The sequence below is a fragment of the Ursus maritimus genome, unplaced genomic scaffold (assembly GCF_017311325.1).
Source record: "Ursus maritimus isolate PB19 unplaced genomic scaffold, ASM1731132v1 scaffold_17, whole genome shotgun sequence".
Lineage (NCBI taxonomy): Eukaryota > Metazoa > Chordata > Mammalia > Carnivora > Ursidae > Ursus > Ursus maritimus.
In genome coordinates, this window is record NW_024424119.1 from 28,366,367 (window position 1) to 28,382,971 (window position 16,605).

At 46.5% G+C, this 16,605-nt stretch overlaps 1 protein-coding gene across 1 annotated transcript in view; it reads right to left on the reverse strand.

Annotated features, from left to right (window-relative positions):
* GABBR2 (gamma-aminobutyric acid type B receptor subunit 2) overlaps positions 1-16,605 on the reverse strand; it is a 333,176-nt gene that overhangs the window by 115,734 nt on the left and 200,837 nt on the right. The window lies entirely within an intron of this gene.

Genomic DNA, 16,605 nt, shown 5'->3' on the forward strand with positions numbered 1-16,605 from the left:
AAATAAATAAATAAATAAATAAATAAATAAATAAATAAAATCTTTAAAAAATAAAATTCATTTATCTGGAATATTTTGTATGAGTTCTGGAATAAAACTTGGGAACCTAAATAAATAAATAAATAAATAAATAAATAAATAAATAAATAAAATGATATAGATGAGTTATGGCTTGCTTTCTTCTTCTACTGGGGACCCCTTAATCATACACTGCACTTTACAGTTTGTAACACAGCTTCCTTAATTCATCTCCAGAGCAACCCAGCAAGGGGCTCTTGGTCACTGGTCTCATTTTGCAGCAGGGAATGTAAAGATTGGAGACTTCCCCAAGGTCACCACTGCTAAGATGGCTGAGACAGCATGCAAACCTAGGTCTGTGGACTCCACGTCCAGTGCTCTTTCTGCCACACCGGGCTGCTTCTCCCAGGAAGGTAAATAAGCCACCCAAATGAGATGGTGTCACTTCAGTTTTGCCCGGCATTTTTCACCAATGCTTTCAGAATCATTTTTGCAACTGGAACATTTCTTAAAGGAAGAAAACTAGTTCATCACAGTAATCAAGTCTGTCATAGAGGATGTGTGATGATGTTTGAAAATATAATCCTATGAACATCAGAACTGACAACTCTGAAACATCTCTAGGCTAAATCTGCTAATAACAGTCTTTAGCATTCAGGTTGGCACTCACATCAGTTGGTATGATACATTTCACAGCAGAAATGCCCTAACAAGGAACTTCCTCAAAGAGGACCTGGGAAGAGGACAGATTTTAATGAGGCCCGATTCCTGAAAGGGTGAAGTGTGAGTGAAGAATAATGGCATGAAATGAAACATGTATTTCCATGAGTCAGATGACAAGATGGGGTCTCACATCAGAAAATGCAGCAAACACTTTCTAGAGGTCAGGACTTGTACGGAAGAGGAGTCAAGACATCAGGGCCATCACCTCTGTAGATCCTCCCAGAGAAAATGTGCTTTGATTAGAACGAAGCAGACACACATGAATTGCAATTACCTCTTCTGGGCCTGTTCACCACTCATTCCTTCTCACCCACCTATTTACCTACAGACTACCTGCTCACTCATCTTTGACCACTGACCTGCCCATCTACCCACCTGCCTTCTCTCCGTGTATCCATCCACCTATCCACATACCTATCCATCCATCCACCCACCCACATACTCATCTATTCATCCATCTATCTATCCTTGTATATACCTGTATCTCTCTATCATCCATTCCTGTGTCCATCCACCTACCCATACACCCATCCACCCTTTCACCCACCCACTCACCCATCCAACCAGCTAACTAGTCTTTCCTGTATATCTACTATACATAAAGCCCTTAAGAGATGTCGAGGAGGTGGGGGACAGGTGGTGACAAAAATCTCTGATGTGTTTGTTCACTGACCATGAGCTGGGACTCTAGTAGAGGCCAGACTGTGGGCCAGCCACTGAGAATGCAGGGGTCTTTCTAGAACCCCACCCACAAGGAGTCGGTAGGAGAAGGCTCCACCGTAAAGCTAACCAAGTACTCAGACTCAAGATGATGGCACAATCAGGACGAGGGCAGGGATTTCCACACTGTGCTGCCTGGGGTCCAGGGCCAAGTTCCACCAGCCGCCACAGGCAGCTTACCCAAAGCTGCCTGGCTCTTGTCTGTTTAATGGACACCTACCCCCTGGCCAAACCCATTTTTTTTTTTTTTATTACGAAGAACACGCAGAATGTGGTGAAAGGCCATGAAACAAAAAGGCTATTACTCCTACCACAAAAATCTTGGGTGTAAAAGTACAGTATCGTTTGCTGCTTTGGTGACTAGGCAGGCCGCCCAAGATGACAACTGTTCTGCTATTGCTTTCTCTCTCTCTCTTCCGCTCTTTTGTGATTCATTTCTTCACCTTTAAAGAGGATGACCAAAGTGCCTTTCCAGATAAAGATAAAGCAGTAAGAAACCCCCATGATATGTGTATCACCTTAGTGATTTTTGTGGCCTCCACGTACCATCTGTACTTTTCTTTACTAAATATCTGCCTCTTAAAAAACCTAAAGAAGAAACCCCTTCTTGCTACCTCAAATGCTAGTTATCTTTTTATTGTACACATTAAAATCAAAAGTGATTAAAATAAAGAATGTAGATTTGGGTCCCAGCTAAGATGGTGCCCTCTCCCGCCTCTGAGGCGCTGTGCATGGACCTGCCATCACGGCTGCTCTCCTCCCTCCCGCCCTGCCTGGGGGCTGACCAGGGTGCGCTGACCTGAGGGCCCAGGCCAGCTTCCCCGCTTTGGCTTTGCTTCATCTTTGTTACGGCAGAAATTTGCTTGCTTATTTTTTAATAAATGAGGAGGGCTAATGAGGAGTCTTCAAAGGTGCAAAAAGTTTCTTTGAGAGGGGGAGAGAGAGAGGAAATGCATGCGCTTGCAAGCAGGGGGAGGAACAGAGGGAGAGGGAGAGAGAGAATCTCAAGCACGCTCCACACTCAGTGTGGAGCCTGAAGCTAGGTTTGACCGCACAAGCCCAAGATCATGACCTGAGCTGAAATCAAGAGTCTGATGCTTAACGACTGAGCCACCCAGGCGCTCTCCAAGGAGCAAATTTAGGAGAAAAACAAAGTAATGTTACCTATAATCTTAATGTTAACATATATGTTAAATGAGGGGCCATGATATTGGGCTTCTCTGTAAAATCTCTTTTGGAAAACAAATTTGAAAACCAGCAGACCAGACTGATAAATAGCTATGTATGCGGTGACTATGAACACCCATAAGTCACATATTTAGGGTTGTGTGTGTATGTTTATGGAGTCCACGTGAGTGCATTTGCTTGTGTGCATAGGACTGTGAGAATGGGAATTCCCCAAGATTGGAAGCACTGCCAGAATGCAGCTGGAGCAGTGACGTGGGGACCTGCCAACCCCCTGCACCTACTGTAAAGTGAATCACAGGTGTTTGCGGGTCTAGAGGACTACGTGCAGCTGGTATCCGGATGCACCCTTCCTTATTATTCTTGTGGTAATTTAGCTCCCATCGTGTCCCGCACCATACAGGCATAAACCTCTTTAATCCCCATGATCCTATACAGTAGGCCCTGCTGTTATCTGTAGGGTATCCTGGGGGGGCTCTGATCGGCTCTCCTCTTGATAGCTGAAGCACATCCTCCAGCTCCTGGGAATACTGGCGACTGACAGGCCTAGCTGGATCTCCTACTGGGAATCACCATCTACCATGGGGAACCTCCTTGCCCATGGAGGCACCCCTCCTGGGGCCTGTCACTGGCTGATGGGAAGATACAAAGGCCTGGGCCCTGTGCCTCGCTGTGGATGACTGTGAGGGCCATTCCAGCTCCAGAGAGCTCCCAGGATCAACTGCAGCCTCAGTTGCAACCACATTTCCGATCAGCTTCTTGCTCTGCTCCAAGCTGCTTCCCTCACTCCCTTACAGTGCATTTCTTGAGTTCACCCTCCCATAAACCTGCCTCACCCAATGCTCCAGCTCAGAGCCTATCTACAAGGGGCCTAATCTAAGGCATTATCTCCATTTTACACACAAGGAAACTGAGGTGCAAAGAGATTAAGTTCTTGCCCCGGTTTACCTGACTAGCAAGTGGAGCCAAGATGTGAACCGAGGATTCTGTCTCCAGAGTCTATGATCCTAAGCATTTCACCTGATCTCCTTTTGGGATGGCAAAGGTGGGCATCCCCACCTCCCAATCCTGTCCCTCCCACACCCCCTTCACAGTGTACAGTGCCCTGACCAGACTCCAGGCCTAGAAACTGAGTGATTTGCCAATTACTGTTTATTTATTTATTAAAGATTTATTTATTTGAGAGAGAGAGAGAGAGTGCATGTGTGCATGAGCAGGGGAGGGGCAGAGGGAGAGGGAGACTTAAGCAGGCTCCGTGCCCAGTGTGGAGCCAAATATGGGGCTTGATCTCAGGACCCTGCCTGAGATCATGACCTGAGCCGAAACCAAGAGTCAATGCTCAACAGACTGTGCCACCCAGGCGCCCCAGCCAAATACAATTTAAACAATTCTTGTTTGAACAAGAATTCTAGGAAGCTTGAATTCCACTGAAAAAGAAAGGGGTGCATGGGGCTGCAGTTCCAGGAGAAGATGGATCTTCCCAGCTCCCTCTGCCCCCTGACAAAGGGCTGGCCATAGACAAGGTCACATCCTCGTGTGTGTGAGTCACCGCTGCACCAGCCCACGCAGGCGGAGCTGGCATCCATCAGTGTTTAAAGCTGTGTGTCTTGTCAGCTGAAATTTATGTCTGCTGTGCTCCCCTGATGGCAGAAGGCTTCCCTCCCACTTAGCGAGGGCACAGGCTAACATACCTTGACACACACTGGGGGGGTATTCTGGCCTCTCGCAAGGAGAAATGCATGTGATGTGTTATGGGGCTCTTCAGATTTGCTTTTCTCACAGGATCTGGGTTTATCTTAGTCTGAGTGTCTTCCTCAATAGTGGGGATATGACTCCTATTTAACTGTATTTTACTTTAAACTTTACTGTAAAAATTTTGCTCACTGTATTCTCAACATTTTAAAATGTACATTCTTTAATTTCTGTATGAAAATTTTGCTAGGCTAATAACTATTTGGTTAGTGGTAGCTTGCAAGTAATTTTCTTCAAAAATTAGTTAGCATTAGTTAGCATATGCCGAGCGAAATAAGTCAATCAGAGAAAGACAATTATCATCTGGTTTCACTCATATGTGGAATGTAAGAAACAGGATAGAGGACCATTGGGGAAGGGAGGGAAAACTAAATGGGAAGTCATCAGAGAGGGAGACAAACCATGAGGGACTCTTAACTCTAGGAAACACTGAGGGTTGCAGGAGGGGAGGTTGGCGGGGGGATGGTAAAACTGGGTGATGGGCATTAAGAAGGGCACGTGATATGATGAGCACTGGGTGTTATATGCAACTGATGAATTATTGAACACTACATTTGAAACTAATGATGTACTATATGTTGGCTAATTGAATTTAAATAAAAAAATTAAAAATGGAAAGGCAGAAAAAAAATTAGTTAGCAAACTACTTTTCTTTTTACAAATACTTTTCAATATAAATAATAAATAAATAAAACCAGCTTTCCCATAATAAATGATAGTTTAAAAATAATTGCACTGGGTGCCTGGGTGGCTCAGTCAGTTAAGCCTCCAATGCTTGGTTTCAGCTCAGGTCATGACCTTGCAGTTGTGAGATCAAGCCCCGCATTGGGCTCCACGCTCTGTGTGGTGTCTACTTCAGATTCTCTCTCCCACTCACACACTCTCTCTCAAGTACATAAATAAAATCTTTTTAAAAAAAATGATTGCACCTAATGGGAGGTTAGTGTTTAATGGGTACAGATGCTCAGTCTGGGAAGATGAGGAGCTCTGGAGATGGGGGTGGTGACTGTTTCATGCCGCTGAACTCTGCCCTTACAAGTGGTTAAAATGGTACATTTTATGTATATTTTATCATAATAAAAAAGAAAGATGGGGTTAAAATGATTGAGAACCACTGCTACAGAAAAAGCTTTATAATCCCTATATGTGAGGGATCAAAACAAATAGCCGTAAAAGAATTAAAAAAAAAAGGAAGACCACAGCTGAGTGTGAAGTGTGGTGCTTCACGTCTGAATGATGAAGTTACGGGTGACTTTGATTTTCTTTTCGGTGCTCGCCTGTACTTTTTACATTTTCTTTCTGATCGTGTATTATTTTCGTGATCCGAAAAGGACACATATGTTTTACTTTTTTTTTAATCATGTTCAGTTAGCAAACATATAGTACATCATTAGTTTTTGATGTAGTGTTCAATGCATATATGTTATTTGAAAAACACGGGGTTGCAAATACCCTTGCTCCCCCAGTCAGGGGAGTAAGTGAGTGAAACATAAGGAGCTGCTTCTGGGATGGGCTGGCCATACTGAGAGGCACAGAACTTTCCCCTCAGGCAGCAGAAGCCGGTCATCAGGGAGAGTTGCCCGCCTAGAGATGAGGGGCCAGGGCCCTGGCTCCAGCCTCACCTCACACTAGGGCCGCAGACTTCCCACCTGGACAGTGGGTGGTGAGACATGCAGGTCTCACTGGCTCCTTTCAGCTCTGTTCTTCTCTGGCTGGGATTCTTCTGGCCCCTAACAGAGGACAGCTTGTCTAGGTATAGGATACTGGTTAACTGCGAGGGTAAAAAATTAGGCAGACTGTGTCCTGTGTCCAACCTTGGGTAAATTATTTAACCTCTGAGTTTTCTCACCTGCCAAATGCTGGTAATGACAGCTGCCATTCCATGGGGTTGTATTAGTTTGCTAGGGGCTGCCTTAACAAAACATCACAAACTGGGTGGTTTAAACCACTGAAATGTACTGTCTCACGGCCCCGGAGGCTGAAAGTCCAAGATCAAAGTGTCAGCAGAACTGGTTCCTTCTGAGGGCTGCAGACGAGAGTCAGTCCCACCCCTCTCTCTCCAGTTTCTGGTGGATTTCTGGCAATCGCTGGTGTTACTCGGCTTGCGGAAGCATCACCCCCTCTCTGCCTTCATCTGCACGTGGTGTTCTCCCTGTGTGCATGTCTGTCTCCAATTTTCTCCTTTTTATAAGGATGCTAGTTAAACCGGATTACCCTACTCCAGTAGGACCTCATCTTAACTAATTACATCTGCAATGACCCTATTTCCAAATAAGGTCATATCCTGAGGCACTTTGGGTTAGGAGTTCAAATATGGATTTTTAAGGGGACACAATTCAACCCATCACCAGAGTTATTATAAGTATCAGATGAGATAATGCATTTAAGAGCTTAGCACAGCACCCAGCATATAGTGAGCATTTAAAATTACAGCCATTCCCATTATCATGACATTTGTCATTACAGTAATTGTTACTATGACCACCTTCTCACTGGCTCCTTCCTTTGTTTCTCGCAGAGACCTGGACAGTGTCTGTACATAGGGCTCTGTTGAAGCTCTCATGAGACGATACACTCCCCCACACTGCTTTTCATAAGGAAACAGCTATTTTTTCCCTGACTTGAGAAAGTCAAACTTGCAAGCTTTGGAAGGCTAGGCATCAATTGAAACAAATTGCTAAACCACATTATTTTGATCTTTCAAATCTGTCTGACAGCAGAAGGAGTAGGTTTCTTTCCCGTGCTGTACGTTATCTGCAGTCATTTGTAATTGTGTTAAAGAAACGGTGGGGGGAGGGCAGCCGAGTGGCACCTGGAACCCAAGATTTGGAGACACCTGCCTTTAGAATCAGAAGAACTAGGATGTGATTCTGAACGAGGCTCACCAGTAACACCGTGGGAGCCCAGTCGAGCCGCTCTGCTGCGCTGAGCTACAATTTCCTCATTCATTCAATCAACGAACATGTAGTTCAAGGACTAAGAGCCAGTATTATACACGGCACCAGAGGTACAGAGAGAATGATGAGCCCCAGTCCCGTCAAGGAGCTCCCAGGCTCACTGTCCACTGGGAAGGGGCAGACGGACACACAGATAAGCCAATGCAGGCTGGGAGCCCACAAAATCCTCCACTGTTAACTTGGGGAAAGTGGTTCTTGCTCCCTTCCCACACGTCTCACGAGGTTGTTTGGACAGCGAATTCCTTGGAAGCAGACCTTCCATATTGCTCCCCCTGCCTGGCCCAGCTCTGGCTTATCGGAGGTGCTAGCATTGTTGGTCGAATTAATGGAACACTTAAATGGTGAAGAACATGGGCTTCTGAGTTAGCCAGATCGGGCGGTTTTGAATACACTCTTGTTACTCACTACCTGTAGGATGCTGGGTACATCATTTATCTTTGCTCAGCCTGTTTTCAAAAAATCTATGACATGGTCGTTAATTATTGAAACCCTTCATTCATTAAACAAAGATTGATCAGGTACTTAGTATGTCCCAGGCACTCAGCTCTAAGTCTTAACAGGAGGCACTGTGGGGGTGGTGGGGGTAACTGCGGTGAGACAGAATGAGGGGGTGGGAGCTGTGACTTTAAATAGGGTGTGGGCGAGGCCTCCCTGACAAGGTGACACGGGGGCGAGATGGGACAGAGAGGTGAGAGGGCTGGACACAGCTCACTGGGAGGAGGCTTTGGGGCACGTGGAATTACCCATCCCCCACCTGGTGGCTGTTTGGAGCATCACATTCAATAACATGTGTACAGTGCTTAGGGTGATGCCTGGGATGCAGGAGGAGCTCATTAATTGATAGCTATTATTAGCATTATGTTAATAAATGGAATTGCACTGAACAATGAAGGAGCCAGAGACTATAAATGTACTCCGTGCACAAGGGCAGTCACACAGTGATTATTATTATTATTATCATAGTTGTTTATTGCTAACAATTACCTCTAGAAAATACTCCTGACAGTCTGAAGTCACAGAGGGCCCATCAGCAACCCTTTCTCCCCCTCAGGCGCTAGGACTTGAGCCCCAGAGAGACAGGGATGGGAGAGACCGGGGAGGGGGTTAGAGGGTGGGTTTCTCTCCTGCCTCTTTCCTGCCTCAGGAGCCCTTGTCTCCAGCCCTACACAGACATGCTGGGGAGATTTCACAACCTGTGTGAAACACTGATGCCAGCCATCACAGCAAGAATTTGGGGATCATTATTAGCAGATTCAACAACTATAGATCCTGTTACTACTTCTCTTGTCAGTTCTGGTTATTTATTGGGCAGAAAAAGTCTTTTTAGTTTCTAGAACCCCAAAGGCAGCAGAGTGGGAGAGTGTGACTGAACTTCTCAATCATGTGTGGATTACATCCAACAAAGTTAACTCAAGGTTACCAGTGGTGAAGAGCTTCTACCAGCTGTAAAATGCCGGGTGCAGAACTGTGAGACCAGAGGCATGAAAAGCTGTGGTGCCTGCAAATCTGGGAGCTGCTACTTCATCAGAGGAGGCAGGTATGGCTTTCCCCCAGGCTGACTGCAACGGGCAAGGGCAGAAGCAAAATGCAACTGAGTATACTCAGGGAGAAGAGTCCAGAACCCTCTCCCTGGTGTGAGGGAGGCGACGGGGGAGGGTTGCTGCTAAACTTAAATGCAGAGATGACAATTAGGTTACAGGAAAAATTCCCTCTTGAGGACATTTACATTTCCCATAAAGATACCTGGGTATCTTCGATTGGGTCCTCCAGAAGGTCAAGAAGCCCAGGACAGGGAATTGTGTGCAAGCGATTTTTTTAAAGATGTGTTCTCTGGAGAAACTTGTAAGGGTGAGAGGAGAGAGAAGGCCAAGAATGTGGTTTCAGGTGAGGGCCAGCCTCACCCTAATCTCACAGGGAGCTCTGGAGCGTGACTAGCGCTGGTGTCATAGGACCAGGCCAGCCAGTCATTGCTGCAGGCCGCTGGGCTAGGGTGTAGGTCCCAGGCACCTTCAATCACCCAAGGCGTGAGCCATCAGCAGGGACACCTGCACGGCTAGGGGCTGGGCAGACCTGACCAAAGCCCTACGAGAGATCCCAGGAGATATGGCTGGGACACTAACAGCATCTGCTCTAGCTAGCTTTCGTGTGTAATGCTGAGTGCTAATTCTCAGGGCCGTGGGAGTTTGAGCCAGACTAAACAGAGGAACAGAGGTGGGGTCTGCGAGCAAAAGCCTTCTACTTCTAAGGTGAGTATCAAATCCCCAGAGTGAATGGCAGCAGGTAGGAAACTCGAAAGTATTCTTTTTTTTTTTTTTTAAAGATTTTTTATTTATTTATGTGTCAGAGAGACAGCCAGCGAGAGAGGGAACACAGCAGGGGAGTGGGAGAGAAAGAAGCAGGCTCCCAGTGGAGGAGCCTGATGTGGGGCTTGATCCCATAACGCCGGGATCACGCCCTGAGCCGAAGGCAGACGCTTAACGACTGTGCTACCCAGGCGCCCCACTCGAAAGTATTCTTGCTTACAAGCAGGGCTGACTCCATTCTGTTTTGACAGTAAACCGCTACAACCTTAATACAAGTTAATGGATTTGTTATTGAGACAATTAAATGAGATAGTATATGTGAAACAGACTGGCACTCGGTAGGTACAGAACGATTGTTTTGCTGGACTTGATTCTGAATACTGCTTAATTAGACCCACATAAACTCTGTTCTTTGAAAAGTCAACATGGGGACAGCGGTAGTAATAATAATAGAAATAGTGATGATGTGGTTGGGGAGCTAAACACCATCATTACTTACCCTCTCAACCCTATGAAGTAGGTTAAATTTCCCTCCGTAGATGAGAGGTAAATAATTTCCTTGAGGTCACACAGCTCTAAGAGGTGGACTGTGGCCTCCTTTTGTCTGACTTTACGAATTTGCATTTCCTGTTGTAATTCATCACCGCCATGCCCCAGGACATGGTACATTTTATCTGAGCTGGGGGTGGGGGGCATTAGCCAAGTTCTCAAATCAGCTCCTCAGTTAAGTTTGTCTATGATGTAATTCCCCTGGAACTCCCAGAGTGTGGGATGGGGCAGAGACAGGTGGGATGCAGAGGGGAAGTTTGGGGTGGATTGGCTATGGCTCCTGGGAACAGCCAAGAGAGGCTCAGGAAAGGAAGGCCTTAAATTAGGAAAGCTTGAATGGTGTCGGAGCTAACGTGAGGTCACTGGGACAAGCCCGATTTTCTAGGATGTACAGTAGATACATCATAGTCACAAGTTCCTAGTGACGGCCTCGAGTACAAAATGAAGGAACAGCCAGAGCCCTGATAGTCCAGGGGATGGAGTCATGACTGGGGGAAGGACCAGTACCAGAAGGGGTCAGATCCGGGACTGGTCGAGTTTTCTCTACTTCCGGCTAGACTTCCTAGTGCTCTGTCTCTTATCTCACTGGAATTCAATCTGAAATGCTGATACCAGATAGAAATCATGAATGGGTGGCTGGTGCAAAGCCTGTAGATTAACATGTCTTAGAGAATAAGACTTAGAGAATAAGACCAGGAGTCCAAAAGATGGGATAGGCAGGCGAGATGGGCCAACTCTAGCAAGAGGATGTTTACTAATTCGTATGAGTGTGTGTGTGTGTGTGTGTGTGTGTGTGTGTGGCATGAAGTTTCCTATTTGGATAAAAAATCAACTACGCAACTTCAGCATCCCAGTAGGACAAGGGAGCAGTGTGTGTGACATAAAAAGGGGCTTTAGCTAATATCTCCCTGGGATGAGCATCTCACTGGCTTCCCCTAACTACCTACAGTCATTGGCATTTCAACCAAACCGAGTTTACTCTGTGATGCCCTCTTTTCAGGTAAGATGTTGGCAGGGGGAGCACAGTGGCAGTATTTGAGTCTTAGAGGAGATACATATATATTTTTTTAACAAATCTTGCATGATGATTTATATCATCATGTAAATCGCAGGGCTACACCAGCGAAGGCTGGATTGCTGTTCACCAGCAACAAAAGCAAATAGAACAATAAACTCTGCAAATCCCCATCTGCTGTTCTTTGTCACCTCCTTGGTGTGATCAATTAGAGATGACTGCCATTGGAGGTGACATGCCCGAAGCTGAGGCTGCTGGTCTCCCCCGACAGATGTTACACCGAGATGGCCAGACCCACAGCTGGTTGAGAGGCTGGGCAGACGATGAAGAACAGGGCTATTATTTGGAGGAACTTTGGATCATTTCTACATTAGGTCCGTCCACAGGGAGGGAGGAGGCAATCACAGGAAAGAGTTTAGAAAGAATGGGCCCTCTTCTTATAATCAAAGATAATCCCTGGGAGCCTCTTTCAATTTCTCCATGTGCCGAATGCTCTTGGAAGCCTCACAGCCCCCATGCAAAGCTGGTGCATACCCTCAGTAACGTTCCAGGAAAAATGTTGCACGTATTATGTTTTCATCATGGGGTACAATGAGATTATATTAATTTAGCCTCCGTCCTAGGCACTACGAAGTAAATACGGTGTCATTGTAAGAGACAAATCAGAAGGGACATTTACTTAAGGGGGTATACTGCGAGTTAGAGCCACCATATCTTAAGCTGACATGCCCAAAGGATTTGTCCACTTGAGAGCTGGTATGTCATCCTTGTTTTAAGAGACTGGAAACTGGAAAAAATTAAAAAGTGATCACCCAGGGCACCCAGGTGGCTCAATTGGCTAAGTGTCTGCCTTTGGCTCAGGTCATGATCTCAGGGTCCTAGAATTAAGCCCCAAGTTAGGCTCCCTGCTCAGTGGGGAGTCTGCTTCTCCCTCTGCTTCTCCCCCTGCTCAGGCTCTCTCTCTCTTTCCCTCTCTCAAAAAAATAAATAAAATCTTAAAAAAAAAAAAAGTGATCACCCAAAGAAAATGAAGGGTTTCATTTTTACCTGGATATTTAGCACATGTTCCCAAGCATGTTTTGAAGCATTATGGATATAAGCTGGTTGATGAATTTAGTGTATGCTTGGTAGAAACACCGAATTAGAGGGAGTCTGTTACATCACAGTAGACCACCATTAGTCCTGGGCATGGAGGAGCCTGACATCGCATCCTCGCTACCCAACACATGGCACAGGGTCAGAATGCACCACCACACAGGCTCCTTGCAATTATCATACTGCTTACTGAACTGCAGGAAAACCAAAGACAGCCCTCTGGTCTTTACTCCCGTAAGCTGAACGGAACCCTCCCTCCAAGGGCTTTGGACAGACCTTGGATAGTGCCCAGCAATTATTCATCTACTTGTCTATATCCCTCACTGGGAAGGGAGTTCTTAAGGGAAGGACCACACATTATTCCTTTCCATGTTTTCAGCTCCCAGCACCCAGCCCAGGGGCTACTAAAGGAGTGAACAAATGTAGGAGCAAATACATCTCTGACAGGTTTAAAATCAAAATGTGTGTGTGCCCGCGCGTGCACACATGTATGCAGGGGCAAATCCATCAGAGCCCCAAGCAATTCTCATGGTTACTATTTGAGAATCACCAGGCCTACTTGTTAATCCTGTGAATTCCTTGGAACCATTGGATCAGAAGTTCTGGGTGGGGCTGGGAAATCAGAATTTTTAAGGAAGTTCCCTGGGAGCTGCTTATACATCTAGAAGGTTAGGAATGTTGCCCGAGGAAACCGGCTGAGCTGGGATTCTCAGAATGCTCTGGGCTTTTGATACCTTAAATAGCCAACTCCAGCAGGAGTTTCTGATCATACATTTGGCAGAAGAGGGGTTTCCACGTGGGAGAGCATTCTGAGATTTGCAGACCATAGAGAGGTAAGAGGTAGTAACTGGGCCAAAACTTAGAACAGTGTACTCAGGGAATCAGAGGCAGGTAGGACTCCCCAGGCCATCAGTGTGCAGGTGGGGACACAGAATCCACAACCCAGTGTTCCCTGAGAAGCATAACTGGGAGGAGAGCTCCTAAGAAGGTAAAACAGAGCTGGGCCCCAAGCTAACAGCTGAGTCTGGATCTAGGACGCATGGAAGAATTGGAAATCTCTTCTTTAGCATGCCAACCAGGAACCACAGGCCCGGTTCCCAGACCAGAGTGTGCACACTGAATCAATTGAAATTGAGTCACGGATATAATTAATTTAATGTGTTTAAACGATTTTCCGTATAGTAAACATGCTGAATGAGGGTGACGCAGAATAAAGTGCCTGCCTGAGAGTGGAAAAATGGACACCATGTGCACTGTAGAATGAAAATGCTGCAGCAAACAGAAAATGCTGCAATTTATTTCCACCCCCCCGTTCCTTTCCTTTCCAACTCTTTATTTATGGCTGAACTTGGCCTTCTGTGGTCTCCTTGGACCACAGAGACACTTTTTCTTTTGTCAGAAGATGTCCTTTCTTCTCTGATGAGAAGACAATTTTAATGAAACCTGTTTGCAGCCCAGTGACAAGCACATATTAATATGTGACAAAGGGGATCAGGAGGAAGGGGGAAAAAAGCGCAGAACTGTGTCACTGTGGTAATCCCTTACTCCAGTAAAGGGGAATGTGCACAATGAGAAGGGAAGGGAGGGGGCACTGGCTGTGGTGCGGACAGGGCCCAGCCAAACCATCCTTCCGTGGGACTTTGCAAGCTCCCTTTCTGGACCTCGGATACTCATCTACAACATGAGGGGGCCGAACTTGAGGATTTTAAAGAGCGCTTTCAATCCTGACATTCGCTGAGTTATGAATTACAAACTGGAGCGGGCATAAATAAATATGGGTCAAGGAATTTCTCATTAAAAAGAAACTCATCTTCAAGCCGTGCGAAGTGTTCAGGCGGTCTTCTCTAATTGCTCATCAAGTGGGGATTATGCGTTATTTGGCGCAGATGAAAGGGAGCACTTGGAAGTGGTTATAAACGATCTCCCACTAAGATACACCAGGCATCTGGGCAAAATGCCGAGCTCTCAGACGAGGAGGGGCGCAGAATGCTTCCTAGATTCTGTAGCTCTCTATCCAGCTGTTCCAGCTGGAGATACTACAGACTCCTTCTAGTAAATAAGAAACTAAGTGCGGCAAGATGACCTGAAGAAGAGTACCCACATTTTCAGACGGCTCTGCCACAGTGCTCCTGGTGGGGGACAGGTGAGTCCCACCCTCTCTGAGGTGCTGTCTTGTGTCTGTACCAGAAGAGGGAGGACTTCTGGGGTACCTGTGGGGCCATTCTGGGGGCAGGGGACTGGAGGGGGGGCTCAGGGGCTGTGGGAAGGGAGGCTCAACAAGCAGGATGCTGGGTTCCTCCTTCTTTCAAATGAGAGACTGATCTTTAACCTGCATTACATACCAGCACCACGTGAGATTTTCTAGGAGGTTCTGAGGATAAAAACCTTTTTTTGAAACCAAATTTTTGACAGCTGTTCAAGTTTACTGTCTGAATCCAGGCTGCACTATAAACACAGGTATTGTCCATAACTATTCAGAGCCTCCACGTCTGAACTGTGGGAGCAGAGGCCAAGAGCTGTCCATGGTCAGGTCAAGAGTGGCTCTGGTCTGGGATTTTGAAGATGGACTTCTTTTCAGTAAGCCTCAGCAGCTCTCCTCCCGGCTCAGAGCAGCCGCACTCAAACTCTCCTGCTGGCTAGCACCACCCGGGGTGGGCGGGGGCTGTTAAACCCTGGGGGAGGCAGGGCCACAACCCAAGACTCTGATTCCGTGCGTCTGGGGTTGGGCTGGAGAATGTGCATTTCTAACCAGCGCTCAGGGTGCTGCTGGTCAAGGTGCACTTTGAGAATCAGTGGCCTGTAAGATGAAGGCCAGCCTCCTTAGCTTGTTCCTTCAGAAGTGGGCCCCAACTTACCTTCCCAGCCTCATCCTCCTCCTTTCCAATTATCCCAGCAAAGTAATTGTCCCTGCACACACTCACGCATCTCTGCCTCGCTTACCACGCTCCATCTGCCAGACCGCCGGCCCCCTCTCTGCATGTCTACGGCACAGCACCCGAGCTACCTCCTCCAGAAAGCTCCCTGACTTTTCATCCATGGTCATGGAAACCCCTCTGGGCTCATAACGCTTCTGCCATGGTGCTGAGCCCTTTTAATTCTTATTATCATCTGTGTCCAGCTCTCGCTCCTGCATTTGGACCATGGGCTCCAGGACAGGGGGCCCATCTTACCCACCTCAGCAACCACATCACTGTCTACACCCTCAGCACCTGCACCGCCCTGCCTACCAGACTATCAACCAGCAAGCCTGAGCACGCCCACAAAGGAGTAAGAACGTGTGAGACATATACCAATCAACTCATCTTGTCTACTCTTCTTAATGCCCCAAGACAGACTGTTTCTCTCTTGACTCTTTAAATTAGGACACAAGACAGGATTTTAGCCATTTCAACCTGTTCTTTAGGCAAATTTTCCTTATTTTCTGAGAGCAGAGTCAGTAACAAATACATCATCATGAGACATAATTAACTGTCACTTACGTCCACTACCAGAAGGTAGAAGAATGCAGCAATTAAGAGCTAGACCCAGGTTCAAATCCCAGGTCCACTTCCGGCTGGCTATAAAACTTAAATGCTCTGCGCTCCAGGCTCCTCACCTCTAATGGTGCTAATAAGAGCATCTACTTCCTATGGATGGCATACGGATGCAATGAGATCATTACTAACACTAATAACCCTAGCATGTATTGAGAACCTACTATGGGCCTAGCATTGGGCATACATTATTACGTCTAATCTACATGAAATGCATAGTGAAGTATGCAGCACATGATAAACATTAAAGAAATGTTAGCAATTACTATCATTGCAAGACGTATATTATTATCCCCATTTCCCAGATGAGAACCTTGAGGCTCAGAGCAAGTAGCCTGCTCAACAAATATTAGCCGTTCTTACTTTGTAATGGTTCATCTTTATACCTACCTCATGAGGTAGGTACTATTTCCATTCTGGGAATGAAAACTCTATGGTTTGGAGATGGTACCTCTAAAGGCCCAGGATTTGAACCTGATTTTGGGTCCAGAGCTCTTGCTGCCCCCATCCTCCACCTGGTGAATTTTAACTGCTCTGTGTACAGTCAACTCACTATGCCCTTTGTAATCCGAGAGCTACAGAGAAGCATCTTCCCAGCCTGTCAGAGAGCGGCACTGAACCTGTCCCTCATTTTGGCAGCCCTGCAATCCTACAACCCACATGAAGTTATTTCAATGATTGCAGAAAAGGGACCTTGTCTCAAAGAGCATGTGACTCAGCCCCTCTTGCCTTGTAAATCTCCAAGGGGCACTAGT